Here is a 14,090-nt window from a genome sequence, read left to right as displayed (position 1 = left end):
ATGATTCCACTAGCTTCATCCTTTGATCCAAGAAAGTAGGTCCATGAAAACTTTTAGAAATCATCTACAATCACTAGGCAATATCTTTTCCTTGAAATTGACAATACATTGACTGGTCCAAAAAGATCCATGTGTAGCAGTTGTAATGGTTCATCAATTGCTGATTCAAGCTTCTTACTGAATGATGCTCTCTTTTGCTTTCCTTTCTGACAAGCATCACACAGTCCATCCCTTGAGAATTCCACTAGAGGCATTGCTCTAACTAAGTCCTTTTTGACCAGATCATTCATTGTCTTGAAATTCAAATGGGACAGCTTCTTGTGCCATAGCCAACTTTCATCTGGACTTGCTTTGTTGAAAAGACAAGTAATTGATTCTGTATCTGTAGAGTTGAAGTCAGCCAAGTACACATTCCCTTTTCTAACTCCAGTTAGAACCACTTTGTTGTCCTTCTTACTTGTGACAACACAGGTTTCAGAATTGAAGAAAACAGTATTCCCTCTGTCACATAGTTGACTGATGCTCAATAGATTGTGTTTGAGACCATCAACTAATGCAACTTCATCAATGATGACATTTTCTTTTAAAATCAAGCCATATCCCATAGTGAACCCTTTGTTGTCATCTCCAAAGGTTATGCTAGGGCCAGCTCTCTCCTTGAACTCTGTGAGCAGGGTGAAATCTCCTGTCATATGCCTTGAACAACCACTGTCCAAGTACCATAGGTTCCTTCTATTTCCCTGCACACAAAAAAATCAAATCAAGTTGATTTTGGTACCCAAGTTTCCTTGGGTCCAGCCTTGTTAGTCTTTTTTCTAGACTTCATACTTCCTGCATCTTTTGACTTAGGTAACTTTGGGTCAACCTTGGTCTCAGATGTAGTTGGTTGAAGTGTAGGGTTAGTTACAGAATCATTTAGCACATTTGGTTGAATTCGATAAGGCATAGATTGTTCAAATATATTATTCCACATAGGCATGTTGTATGGCATTTGAGGCATACTAAATGCAGCAAAATAAGGATTATTAACATATGACATGTTTGCAAAATGTGCATGAGGATTCTGTTGAGACATAACGGGCATAGCATGCAGAGGTGACATAGACATGTTAGACATGGAAGGAGTTAAAGACATGGGAGCATTCTTAACTGACTTGCAGTTAGCAGATAGATGATTAACACTTTTACAATGCACACAACTTTTTCTAGGAGCATACTTATCAGGTGTGTAATTGTTGTGTTTGTTAATCCCTACCTTTCCATTTTTATTAGATTTCCTTTTAGTTTCCTTTTTATCCTCAACCAACTTAAGCCTATTTTTCAACTGATCTAAAGTCATGTGTCCGATATTCACCTTACTGGCATCTTTGGATGTGCTAGCTTCTTCTTTGACAAAGTTCTTGGAAGTTGAACCAAACTTCTTATTGAGATTTTTCAAATTGTTCTTTTTAGAATCACTTGCCTATTTTAATTGATGAGCCTTCAACGAATGCTCCTTTTCTTCCTTCAACTGAAAACTTTCATCATCCGTTGATTCCACATCCGTTGACAATCCATCAATTAATTCTACTTCCTTTTTGTTTTTCTTCCACATAGTGATTCAATTCCCTGAACCTTGACAATCTGAGCACTAACATCCCTAGATGTTTTCCAGGCCTTGATTACATCTTGCTCACGTTCTAATTGTTTAGAAAGAATTTCTACTTTCTTAACAGATTCTTCTAGTTCACTCTCAACAGATAAGCATTTGATTTTAATCTTTTCAAGCTCAATTACCTTACCCTCTAATACAACATTCTTATCACTTAAAAATAAATTATTCTCTTTAATTCTTGTGTTTTCTTTAGCTAGTGATTTAAGGGAAACACGCAAATGATATAATTCATTGGACATATCATTTATAGCTTCATTGAATTCAATTTTAGAAAGCTGAGAGAGGTCAGTAGTAATTACCTGGTTGCTTGATAAACTAGTTTCATTTTCATCAGAATTAGCCATCAGGGCTAGGTTGACATATTCCATATCATCATCTTCATTGGCTCCATCAGTTGCCCAGTCATTTTCCTGAGTCAGAAAAGCCCTTTCCTTTTGTTTGAGAAAATCAAAATATTTCTTTTTATAATCCACTTGCTCAAATTTCTTCTTATCAGAAGTTGGCTTTCTGCACTCATTTGCAAAGTGCCCACTTATGCCACAGTTATAACATTTGAACTTAGATTTGTCCACCATGTTCTTGTTTGGCTTAGTGAATCTAGCATTTTTCTTGAATTTCATCTTTGCAAACCTCCTGGACAGAAAAGCCAGATGTTCATCAACATAATCAGAGTCATCTTAACTGGAATTATCTTCAACCTCAGCTACTTGCTCCTTTCCCTTGCTTGATTCTGATTTGCTTGTGCCAATTTTGAGACTTGACATTGTCTTTTCTTCATTCCCGGCTTCAGTCTTCTCATTGTCAGCTACAAGTGCAACTGATCCACCTTTTCTCTTTCCCCTTTCCAATAGCTCATCTTGCTCCATCTTAAGTTCATAGGTCTTCAAAATTCCATATAATCTTTCAAGTGTGAAGTCCTTATAATCTTGAGAATTCCTTAGTGAAACAGTCATAGGCTTCCATTCCTTTGGTAGAGACCTCAGAAATTTTAAGTTGGAATCCTTGACTTGGTACACTCTGCCATATAGCTTCAATCCATTCAACAGTTTCTGAAATCTATTGAAGGTATCATTCAGTGATTCTCCTTCTTCAAAATGAAAGTATCCATACTGTTGAATGAGAAGCTGCATTTTGTTTTCTCTAACTTGTTCGGTACCTTCACAGATAAGTTGCACATTATCCCAAATTTCCTTAGCAGTGTGGTTGTTAATGACATTATCAAACATATCTTGATCTAGGCCATTAAACTGAATGTTCATGGCTTTCTTATCCTTGTGAACCTCTTCAATATCTTCATCAGTCCATTCTGCTTTTGGCTTGGGAATAGACTGTCCAACAGCAACTGTGGCAGTTGCAGCTGTGGCCACCTTGTGAGGGATGTGAGGACCATTTTCAATGCAGTTGATGTAGCTTTCATCTTGAGAGAGAAGATGTAGATGCATCTTCACTTTCCAGTGATGATAATTATCTCTTTCCAGGATTGGAATCTTTACACCAATATCCTTCTTACTCATGATGTTAGTAGAATAGATCTTTAAACTCTTTGTAAGTTAAGAGCTTGCTCCGATACCAATTGTTATTCCCAAGGAACTAACAATGAGATTTACAGAAGGGGGTTGAATGTAAATCTCAAAACTTTTTCAATTTTTGAGCAGTTTTAAAGGCTAAGTGTTTTGATGAATAGTTGTGTGTGAATTGCTTTGAGCAGGTGCAGACAGATATATATTGAAGACACAAAAGTAAAGAACACAAAGGCTTCAAAAACTTTTCTGGAGGATTTGTTGTTCCACCAGAGATGTGTATTTAAGAAAATCTGTGATTCAAAGAATTGATCACAGCTGCGTCCTAGTACAAACTAGATGATTTTCTCTCTGGATTTTTCTAAACAGTTCTGGAAAAATTCACACTCTAATTACTAGCTGCAACTTGGCTTATATATCACCAAGTTTACAAGTGAAGACAAAAGTACAAATACAATTAAAAAGGTTCTTCACATGTTTCTTCTTCATTTCTCTATCCAATGCAATCTAGGATAATCTGTGAATCTTTGAATACTTCCTTGTTTGCACCAGAATGGAAATGCTGCATTTTCTTGATTCCTCCAAGAGGCTACCACATTCCAATTGTCTCTATCAATCCATGTGCCTCTTTCAGCTTATGAATTGTCACTATAAACTACTATTGAACTGAGCATCCGTTTAAGCTTTCATCCGTTGATGGCTTTATCCGTTGATGCTTTATCAGTTGAAGCTTTATCCGTTGATGCACTCATCCGTTGATGGATGTTATCCGTTGAAGCTTTAGAGACATCCGTTGAAGCTTTCTTTCTCATTCATTGAAGGACTTTAATCTATCAGTTGATACTACTTCATTTATACAAAATTACAAGGCATGAAATATTTACAATTAGCCCTCCTATTTGTATATCCACTAGTAGTCAACATGACTTATAATTTCCCACAACATCTAAGAAATATAACTTAAATACAGAAACTGAAATGTGCTGCAATACTAAACTTATTTCTAAGTAGAGCTACTCCATCAACGGATCTGGTCTTATCCGTTGAGGCTACAAATACTAGATTTCTACTTAAGTGTTTTGTTTAACTTATCATCAAACTAATACACATATTCCTAACAACAGTAATTTTCATCATTCATATGGAGTGTAAGTGTGTGCATTAAGCTAAATATCAGACAAAGAGTAAAGTCTGATTCACTTCAGTACATCTTAGAAATAAGGCATAACTAAGAACTTTGCTCAAAATTTGTCATTATTCTGAAGCCTACTTTAGAATGAGTTCATGCATGAGTCAAACTCAACTGTTTTGTGCTCATTTTGTACATCTTTTGAAATTCCATTTTACAATGGCTTCTCAGTGTAAGTGAGTCATGACTGCTTATCAGAATTTATGCTGTTATCAGAGTATTTCTCCAGTAATCATAGAGTGTGAAAAGCCACCAAGAATTTTTTTTTTTTGCTTTTCTAATGCATATTACTTAATACCAGCAATGCACTTAGGTCTTCCCTTCCACATTTTTACTCTAGATCTCAAAGGAGTACCTGATATTTATTTCTTTTATTTTTCTTTTTCTTTTGATAAGTGAGGCTTATCAGCACTTAGTACATCCATCAGATTTACTAACATCAGAACTTAACAGATAAGAAGCACTATTCTAGTTTTTGACTTAGTAATAAGATACACAAAGTAAACTTTAACTAAGCTCAATATCAGAATTTGCGTGCTAAAAGATTTCCACATAAACAATTATTTCAAACATGGGATCTTTAGTATATTAAAGAATACTAGGTCGGCATCTAGCACAGTTATCCTCATTGGATTGAATAGTCACAGAAACATTCATATCACTATCAGAGTTTAGAAATTCACATCAGACAACAATCAACACTTAAGCAAATTTCAATTTAGGCACAGAATACACAAAGATAGTAATATCTGTAAATACTGATCATAAAGTCTGATGTATCAGAACATAAACTAAGCAGATTTAGAGAAAGAACCTGAAACCATTCCAAGTTCATTTAACAATCTTGTAAAAGTAGCTTCACATAGTGGTTTTGTGAAGATATCAGCTAGTTGTTGATCTGTTAGAACAAAATACAATTCCACTATACATTCATCCACATGTTCCCTTATGAAGTGGTACCTAATGCTGATGTGCTTTGTCATTGAGTGTTGAACTGGATTACCTGTCATAGCAATAGCACTTTGATTATCACAGTAAATAGGGATTTTAAAAAATTCTAACCCATAATCCAGTAACTGATTCTTCATCCAAAGAATCTGTGCACAACAGCTTCCTGCAGCAATATATTATGCTTCTGCAGTTGATGTGGAAATTGACTTCTATTTTTTACTAAACAAAGAAACCAATCTGCCTCTAAGAAATTGGCATCTTCCACTTGTGCTTTTCCTGTCAATTTTGCATCCTGCAAAATCTGCATCTGAGTAACCTATTAGCTTAAAGTCTGATTCTCTAGGATACCACAATCCCAGATCAGCTGTATCATTAAGGTACTTGAAAATTCTTTTCACAGCTGTTAAGTGAGGTTCTCTTGGATCTTCTTGAAATCTTACACAAAGACAGGTAGCATACATGATATCAGGTCTACTTGCAGTTAGATAGAGTAGAGAGCCAATCATACCTCTATAATCAGTAATATCTACTGATTTACCAGTATCCTTATCCAACTTAGTTGTAGTGGTCATAGGAGTGGATGCACTTGAACAATCTTGCATTCGAAACTTTTTCAACAAATTTTTGGTGTACTTAGATTGACAAATAAAAGTTCCTTCTTCATTCTGCTTGACTTGAAGGCCCAGAAAATAGTTTTCTCCCATCATACTCATTTAATATCTTGACTGCATCAGCGTGGCAAACTTCTTACAAAGTCTGTCATTTGTAGAACCAAAAATGATATCATCAACATATATTTGCACCAAAAGTAAGTCATTTTCATGGTTGAGGTAGAACAATGTTTTGTCAATAGTCCCTCTGTTAAATCCACTTTCCAGAAGAAACTGAGCTAAAGTCTCATACCATGCTCTTGGAGCTTGCTTAAGGCCATAAAGTGCTTTATCAAGCCTGTAGACATGATTGGGAAATTTTGAATCTACAAAGCCTGGAGGTTGTTTAACATATACCTCTTCTTCCAATTCTCCATTGAGAAAAGCACTTTTCACATCCATTTGAAAGACTTTAAACTTCTTGTGAGCATCATAAGGCAAAAATATCCTTATGGCTTCCAATCTAGCAACTGGTGCAAATGTTTCATCATAATCAATTCCCTCCTGTTGAGAGTATCCTTTTGCAACCAGCCTTGCTTTATTCCTTGTCAGTTTTTTTTGAACACCCACTTTGTACCAACAACAGACCTGTTCTTTGGTCTTAGAACTAGGGTCCAGACTTTATTTCTTTCAAATTCATTTAACTCTTCCTGCATTGCTTGCACCCAATCAGAATCTTGAAGAGCTTCTTCCACTTTCTTTGGTTCAGTCTGAGATAGAAAAGAATGATAGAGACATTCATTTGATGTAGCTGTTCTAGTTCTGTCACCTGCATCAGGATTTCCAATAATTAAGTCAGGTGTATGCGATTTTGTCCACTTCCTTATAGATGGAAGGTTATCTCTAGAACTGGATGCTCCCCCATGATCCATGCTGTCTCCATCAACATTTTCTGATGCTCCCCCTGAAATTATGCTCTCTGAGTTGGATCCTTCAGAATTTGAGTTTCCAGAAATATCAGAACATGAGTTTCCAGAATTATCAGAACTTGGCCCATCAGAACTTGAAGAGCCTGTTGTAGGTTCTGATGCTTCTTGAGATGTGGTTGGATCTTCAGTATGCTCCCCATGCACAGGTGCATCTTCCTTTAGCGCAGTCACCACAGTTTCAATAACATCAGAGTTTAATCCATCAGAGTTTGCAGTATCAGGATTTAGACTGTCAGGATTTACAGAATCAGAATTTAAAACTTCATTTTCGAATCTCAGCTGATCATGATCATTGAAATCTTCAAGTCCAGTAAGCTTCTTATCATCAAAAGAGACATTGATCGATTCCATGACAACCCTTGTTCTTAAATTGTAGACTCTGAAGGCTTTTGTGGAAAGTGGATATCCAACAAAAATTCCTTCATCAGCTTTTAGATCAAATTTGGATAGCTGTTCAGGATGAGTCTTAAGAACAAAACACTTGCATCCAAATACATGAAAATACTTTAGATTTGGCTTCTTTTTTTTCACCATCTCATATGGTGTTTTTCCATGCTTGTTGATAAGTGTTGCATTCTGAGTAAAACAAGCAGTCTGCACAGCTTCAGCCCAAAAGTAGGTTGGCAACTTTGCTTCATCAAGCATAGTTCATGCAGCTTCAATAAGAGTTCTATTCTTTCTTTCAACAACTCCATGTTGCTGTGGAGTTCCAGGAGCAGAAAATTCCTGCTTTATTCCATGGTCTTTGCAGAACTCTTCCATAATCAAATTCTTGAACTCAGTGCCATTATCACTCCTTATGATCTTCACAGAATCTTTGACCAATTTATCCAGTTGCTTGACATGATCAATCAAGATAGATGCAGTTTCACTTTTTGTGTGCAAGAAATACACCTATGTGTATCTGGTGAACTCATCCACTATGACCATAGCATATTTCTTCTTTGCAATAGACATGACATTCACTGGACCAAATAGATCAACATGTAGTAGGTGATAAGGCTCAAGAATTGATGATTCAGTCTTGCTCTTGAATGAAGATTTTCTTTGTTTTGCCTTTTGACAAGAATCACAAAGGCCATCAGGAGCAAATACTGATTTTGGCAGTACTCTCACGAGATCTTTCTTGACTAGTTCATTTATATTGTTAAAATTTAAATGAGAGAGTTTCTTGTGCCAATTCCAGCTTTCTTCAATTGATACTCTACTTAACAGACAGATTGCAGAACCATCAGTACTTGTTGAAATCTTGGCTTCATAAATGTTACCATGCCTGTATCCCTTCAGAACAACTTTGCCTGTAGATTTGCTTACAACTTCACAGTGTTCTTCAAAGAAATCCACATAATAACCTCTGTCACAGATTTGACTAACACTCAGCAGATTGTGTTTAAGTCCTGAGACCAGAGCTACTTTCTCAATGATGACATTCCCAAGATTGATATTGCCAGATCCCAGAGTTTTTCCCATATTGCCATCTCCATAAGAAACACCTGGGCCAGATTTCTCCACAAAGTCTTATAGCAGGGCTTTATTTCCAGTCATATGTCCTGAACATCCACTGTCCAGGACTAGGATGTTCTTCCTGTTGCCCTGTAATCACAAAGACCACTAATGATTAGTTTTAAGGACCCAGACTTGCTTGGATCCTTTGGCCTTATTTAGTTTGTTAACATTTGCAGCGGATTTAGCATCAGAGTTTATGTTAACAGTTTTCTTATCAGAATTTGCAATATCAAACTTTGCATCAGAACTTACACTAGAAGGAATAATGATAACTTTCTTTAAAGAAGGTTTTATTTGATAATAATCATAAAAACTATGATATTCCTTACAAGTATAAATGGAATGCCATAAACTACCACAATGAAAAAAGGATTGTGTGGCTTATATCTAACAGACTGACTCTTAACTCCTGACTTTGAGGGTAAAGAGTTTATGTTCTTATTCTTCCTGCAAAAAGAAGCCAGATGGTTAGAATTTCCACATTTATGACATGTTTTTCTAGGAGCATTAGGAACAGGCTTATAATTGTTACTTTTGTTCACACCTTCCTTTCCATTCCTATTTTTCCTAGGTGGCTTTACCTTGTTTACATTCTTAACATCTTTCAGCTTATGCTTAAGCTGCTTCTTGGTCATTAAGCCTATGTTAACTTCAGTTGGCTTATCCTGTTTAGGTTTGTCTGAAGTTAACTTCTCCTTAACTTCTGATTTCTCAATATCAGTCTTTGCAATTAGAAACTTAACAAGATTTACCTTTGGTTTTTGTTTAACAACTGTAGGCTCAGTTTTTACAGTTCTCTTACTGTTCTTATCATCTCCATAACCTAAGCCCTCTTTCCAGTTTCCACTACTAAGAATATCCTGAGTTGCTTTACCAGAGTTAGTCCAAGTCCTGATGATCTCTCTTTCCATTTTTAACTCAGTTTTTAGAGATTCATTCATTTTTAGCACTTCATCCCTAACATAAAAGGCATCATCCCTATCTTTCTGAGTTTGATGGAACATGACTAACTCTTTTTCTAAATAATCATTCCTCTTTTTATAAGCAAGATTTTCAGAAGTTAATCTTTCGCATGTTAAAGTTTGATCTTTATAACTAATGAACATGGTTTTAAGATATCTTCTCACTCAGTAATATCATTAGTATGAAAGGCATAAGTAGTTTGAGGTACCTTTAAGTCAACAGTATCAGAACTGCTATCAGCATTTGCCATCAAGGCATAGTTTTCCTCATCCTCAGAATCTGAAGCATCTGACCAGGTTTTCTTCTTTGTGACAAGAGACTTGCCTTTATCACTCTTCTCTTTTATGCAATCAGGAGATATATGGCCTTTCTCACCACAGTTGTAGCATTTAACATTTGAGTAATCTCCTCTGTCAGACTTTCCTCCTTTGCCTTCAGATTTTCTGAAACCTTTCTTATCAAAACTTGCACCTTTCCTGGAAAACTTCTTTCCTCTCCTGAATTTCCTCTATGCAATCTTTGTGATTCCTTTCACCATAAGAGCACACAGCTTCATCATCTCTTCATCAGGGTCCATCTCAGGTATACTTTCAGTTTCTGAGTCATCATCACTATTAGAACTTGATGGCTCAGTATCAGACTTTGTGATGAGAGCCTTTCCCTTGCCTTTCTTTGAGGCAGCAAGTTTGGGACTTTCCTCCTCAGCCACAAAGGCAAATGTCCTTGACTTTCTTCCATTCCTCTTGCTTCTTTGTTCCATCTCAAGTTCATGAGTCTTGAGCATCCCATAAATTTCATCAAGAGTTGTTTCATCAAAATTATAGTTGTCTCTTATTATTGTGGCCTTCAAATCCCATCTTTCAGGAAGAGCTAACAGGAATTTAAGATTTGAATCTTCAATATCATACTCTTTGTCAACTAGTGACAAATCATTCAAGAGTTTGACAAATCTGTCATATAAATCAGTTAATGACTCATCAGGCTTTGAGTCAAAGTGCTCATACTCTTGAGTGAGTATAGTCTTCCTGTTCTTCTTCATTGAATCAGTTCTCTGACACCTTGTTTCCAAAGCATCCCATATCTCTTTTGTAGTCTTACATTGAATTACCCTGTTTGACATGACATTATCAATGGCACTATGCAGCAAGTGTCTTACCTTTGCATCCTTTGCAATCGATGAGATATCTTCAGCAGTGTAATCACTTTTCTCCTTTGGTACAGACTTTACTGGCTGACCTGCAACTTCCACAGAGAGTTTGGTTGGCATATGTGGTCCTTCATTAATCCTGTCGAGATATTCTGGATCTGTAGCTTCCAGAATCATAGCCATCTTCACTTTCCATATGGAATACTCAGAAGGTTTCAACATGGGAACTCTTATAGTCTCATATCGACTATGGGTTATGGATCTTAAACTGTATGTGTGTTAACAGATCTGCTCTGATACCACTTGTTAGGTCACACACACTGTAGAAGGGGGTTGAATACAGTGTATACTACAATCAAATCGAATATAAGAACTCAAGTAACATAACACATATTTTATTCAACACAATAAACTCTGTTACAATATGGAACTGTCCTCTCTCAGTGATGAACAAAATATCGCGAGAATTGATAGGGTTACAATGAATAATAACTTCGATAATGATAACACTTATAGTGTAAACCCTATGCCTGTGTTTATATACTACACAGTTACAAGATAATGTTCTAATTGATATGGAATATAATTCTGCTTCCTAAAATATATCAACTAGTTATCTTTTCTTCTAAGTATTCTATTCTTCATGGAATTCTTTCTTAATGCATATTTCTTTCTGTCTTAGTCTCGATCTTCTTTCCTTTCAATCAGCCGCCTGCCTTATCTGAAAGTCATCTTAAGTCCTGATATTATCTCCTGATAAATATCTTCTGATAACTTAAGTTCTGATAACTTAAGTTCTGATATCTTAAATTATGTCTTCAGTATAAGTGCTGATTTCCAGTTAAGTACTGATTTGTCTTGTTAAGTAAGATCTGAAAACTAAACACAAATCATATTATACATGACATTATCAAATATATCTAACAAATACTAATGTTTAAAAAATAGAGAAGAGATAGTATGATTATGCAGATCCATACCAGGCCCGTTGTCTTCAAAGGTAGTGGAGCGTTTGCTCCCATTCATAGCTTTAATGTTATGCAATTAGTTCAGCGATAATCATTACTGTAAAACAAAAAAATAGATTTTATTAAAACATTATCGGAAGTACGATTGCACAATAGATAACAAATATTAGATAATATAAATTTGATAGGAGATAGATGTATATAATTGTTCAGATTCATGGATATGGCCTGTAACAAAGATAGAAGAAGAAGATAATCATTATCAAGGAAAGTAGTAATAATTTTGAATTTGAATTACTCTAAGCATAAATAGTGGATTTATAATTGATTTGGTATAATAAAAAATCTATTTTAATAAAATATTTGATCTTTTTAATATTGATAATAGATTTTTTTTAATAATTCTAAGTACCATTTATGATGTGGGTAGTCCATGGATCTATGCAAATTTGTATAAAAATTAGTATGTTTAGGAATATGGGTCGACCCACTGGTCAAATTTTAAAAATATGGGTGAATATATTTACAAAAATGCTAGTCTTAGTACTAATTTTTGGGTATCTTCATTAGTGATCATTAAGATATAATAGATTCCATTAAAAAAGTAAAAACTATACTTTCTGAACAAAAAGAACCCACATGTTATATCATTTTCTATTGAAAAGATAAGACTTATATTCAATAGACTTTACATCATTTTTGCACGATAAATATTTTTTGATAATATGAATTTTAAACAAAAGTTGTTGTTTTGGTACTATAGTTGTATTATAGCTAACCTCTGCTCATAACTTTTGTCCAAATTATTTCAAATTTTGAATTTGAGCTTCAAGACTACGCTATCTCTTTCTTTCTATTTCTTCAGTCGCCATCTAATTCTTTCTCTCTCCTAATTTGATCAATTTATGTTTTGATGTTTCAGGAGATAAACAATGGGTGATTTTTGTTATTGTGATTTGTTCTTCATTTATAAATCTACTACACATAATGGGTAGGTTACTTTCGATATTTTATAAAATTTGATGTTAATTTATGGACTCTAAGTGTCTGAATAAATTTCCAATACAGTTTTTGATTGTTGCTCCTATATATTTAGTTATAAGTAGATGCTACGTTGATAATATGTTGACAAAATGATTTCTATTTACAGGAAATCTACAATAAGATTACCAATGATATCTTTGTTACAATATGTTGATACTAGCATTTTAATAGGATTGATGCTTTTAATTCATTTCCTACCATGTTCTCTTTCATAGTTTTTGAATAGACGGGAGGTAGAAGACAACTTAGAGCTTTTCAACACGTTGTAGAAGAACCCAACAGTTGAAGAGACATCTTCATTGGTGTACCAGAGCTTGAAGGTATCAATATACCTATTGATTTGTTGACTAAATATTGTATTCTAAATAGTTTCTTGTTTATCATGTGTCCTTAATCATTATTATCCTTATATATGTGCATCAATCAACATATTGAAACTGTCCCGACCTTTAATTAATTATGTTTTATTTCTATCCCTGTCACCTTGATATCATGATTTCACGTATTGAACACATTGCCGAGCCTTAAAAGTGGCTTATGAACTTCTATAGTTTTATGTTGTAACATTTAAAAGTGCTGAATTGGACATTGTAAAACATGTTTCAGGATTCTTCGATAGGGTCAAACTAAGCACATCCAAATATTGCAGCATCAGTTGGCCACTTCAAACAAGAAGTTAAAGGTTGTAAAAACTGTTATTTGTATTACATCAGCTATTTATTTATTTATATTCTACATTTTTTGCATTTTTTATCTTTAATGGTTGTTATATAAATGTAGAGGAGCACACTGCTGCTCAGCTGGACATTCTAAGAAATGCATAGGATTCCCTTGGCATATGGGATACAAATGATGATTTGATGGATGTCAAGCAGGTGTTACTTGAGATGTCAGTGTATGAAGAGATAAATATGAACCATAAATTATGAAAATTGAAAGCTGATGTTGTTGTTATTTGCTGAAATTGGGTCTTGAGATGGTGTAATTATTTTAGTCGGTCCCTGCCAGGATGATAGAGGTTATGTTAGTTTAATTTTAGTTGTTTGTCTCCATTTAAAGTGAATTACATGCTTTTAAATTCCTTGGAGAAAAACTTTGTTCATGCTAGAAAATTATAAAATTGATGACGCTGATTTTGGTTTTACAAGGTCACCTAAATGAGAACTTTAAAGTACCAGAGAACTTTGGACATATACTTAACATGAAGTTCTATGCCAAGGGAGATCTGAATTTCATTTTTGGGAGAACAATGAAGATGCTCACAAAAATGGAACAAGAATGGTGATTATAGATTTTGGTATTTTGGCTAACATCTATGAATCTTTGCATCACAGTATAGAAGTACCTCAACTGCAGTAAAATTGGGGTTTGGGAGCGGTATCAAATGAAATTTCCAAGTTTAAGATTGATAAATATGGAATAATATTATAAATTTTGTAGGTTAATTGCTATTGCAGGACAGACACAAAAAGAACAAAGAGCAAATATTTGGTCTAAGGTGTACATATACAGCAGAAATTAGCTAGCTAGATCATAATAGGAAAAGGAAGGTGAAGGAATTGTTTCTGA

This window comes from Apium graveolens, chromosome 8 (genome assembly GCF_009905375.1).
Source record: "Apium graveolens cultivar Ventura chromosome 8, ASM990537v1, whole genome shotgun sequence".
Taxonomy (NCBI): Eukaryota; Viridiplantae; Streptophyta; class Magnoliopsida; order Apiales; family Apiaceae; genus Apium; species Apium graveolens.
This window is presented reverse-complemented; position numbering follows the sequence as displayed.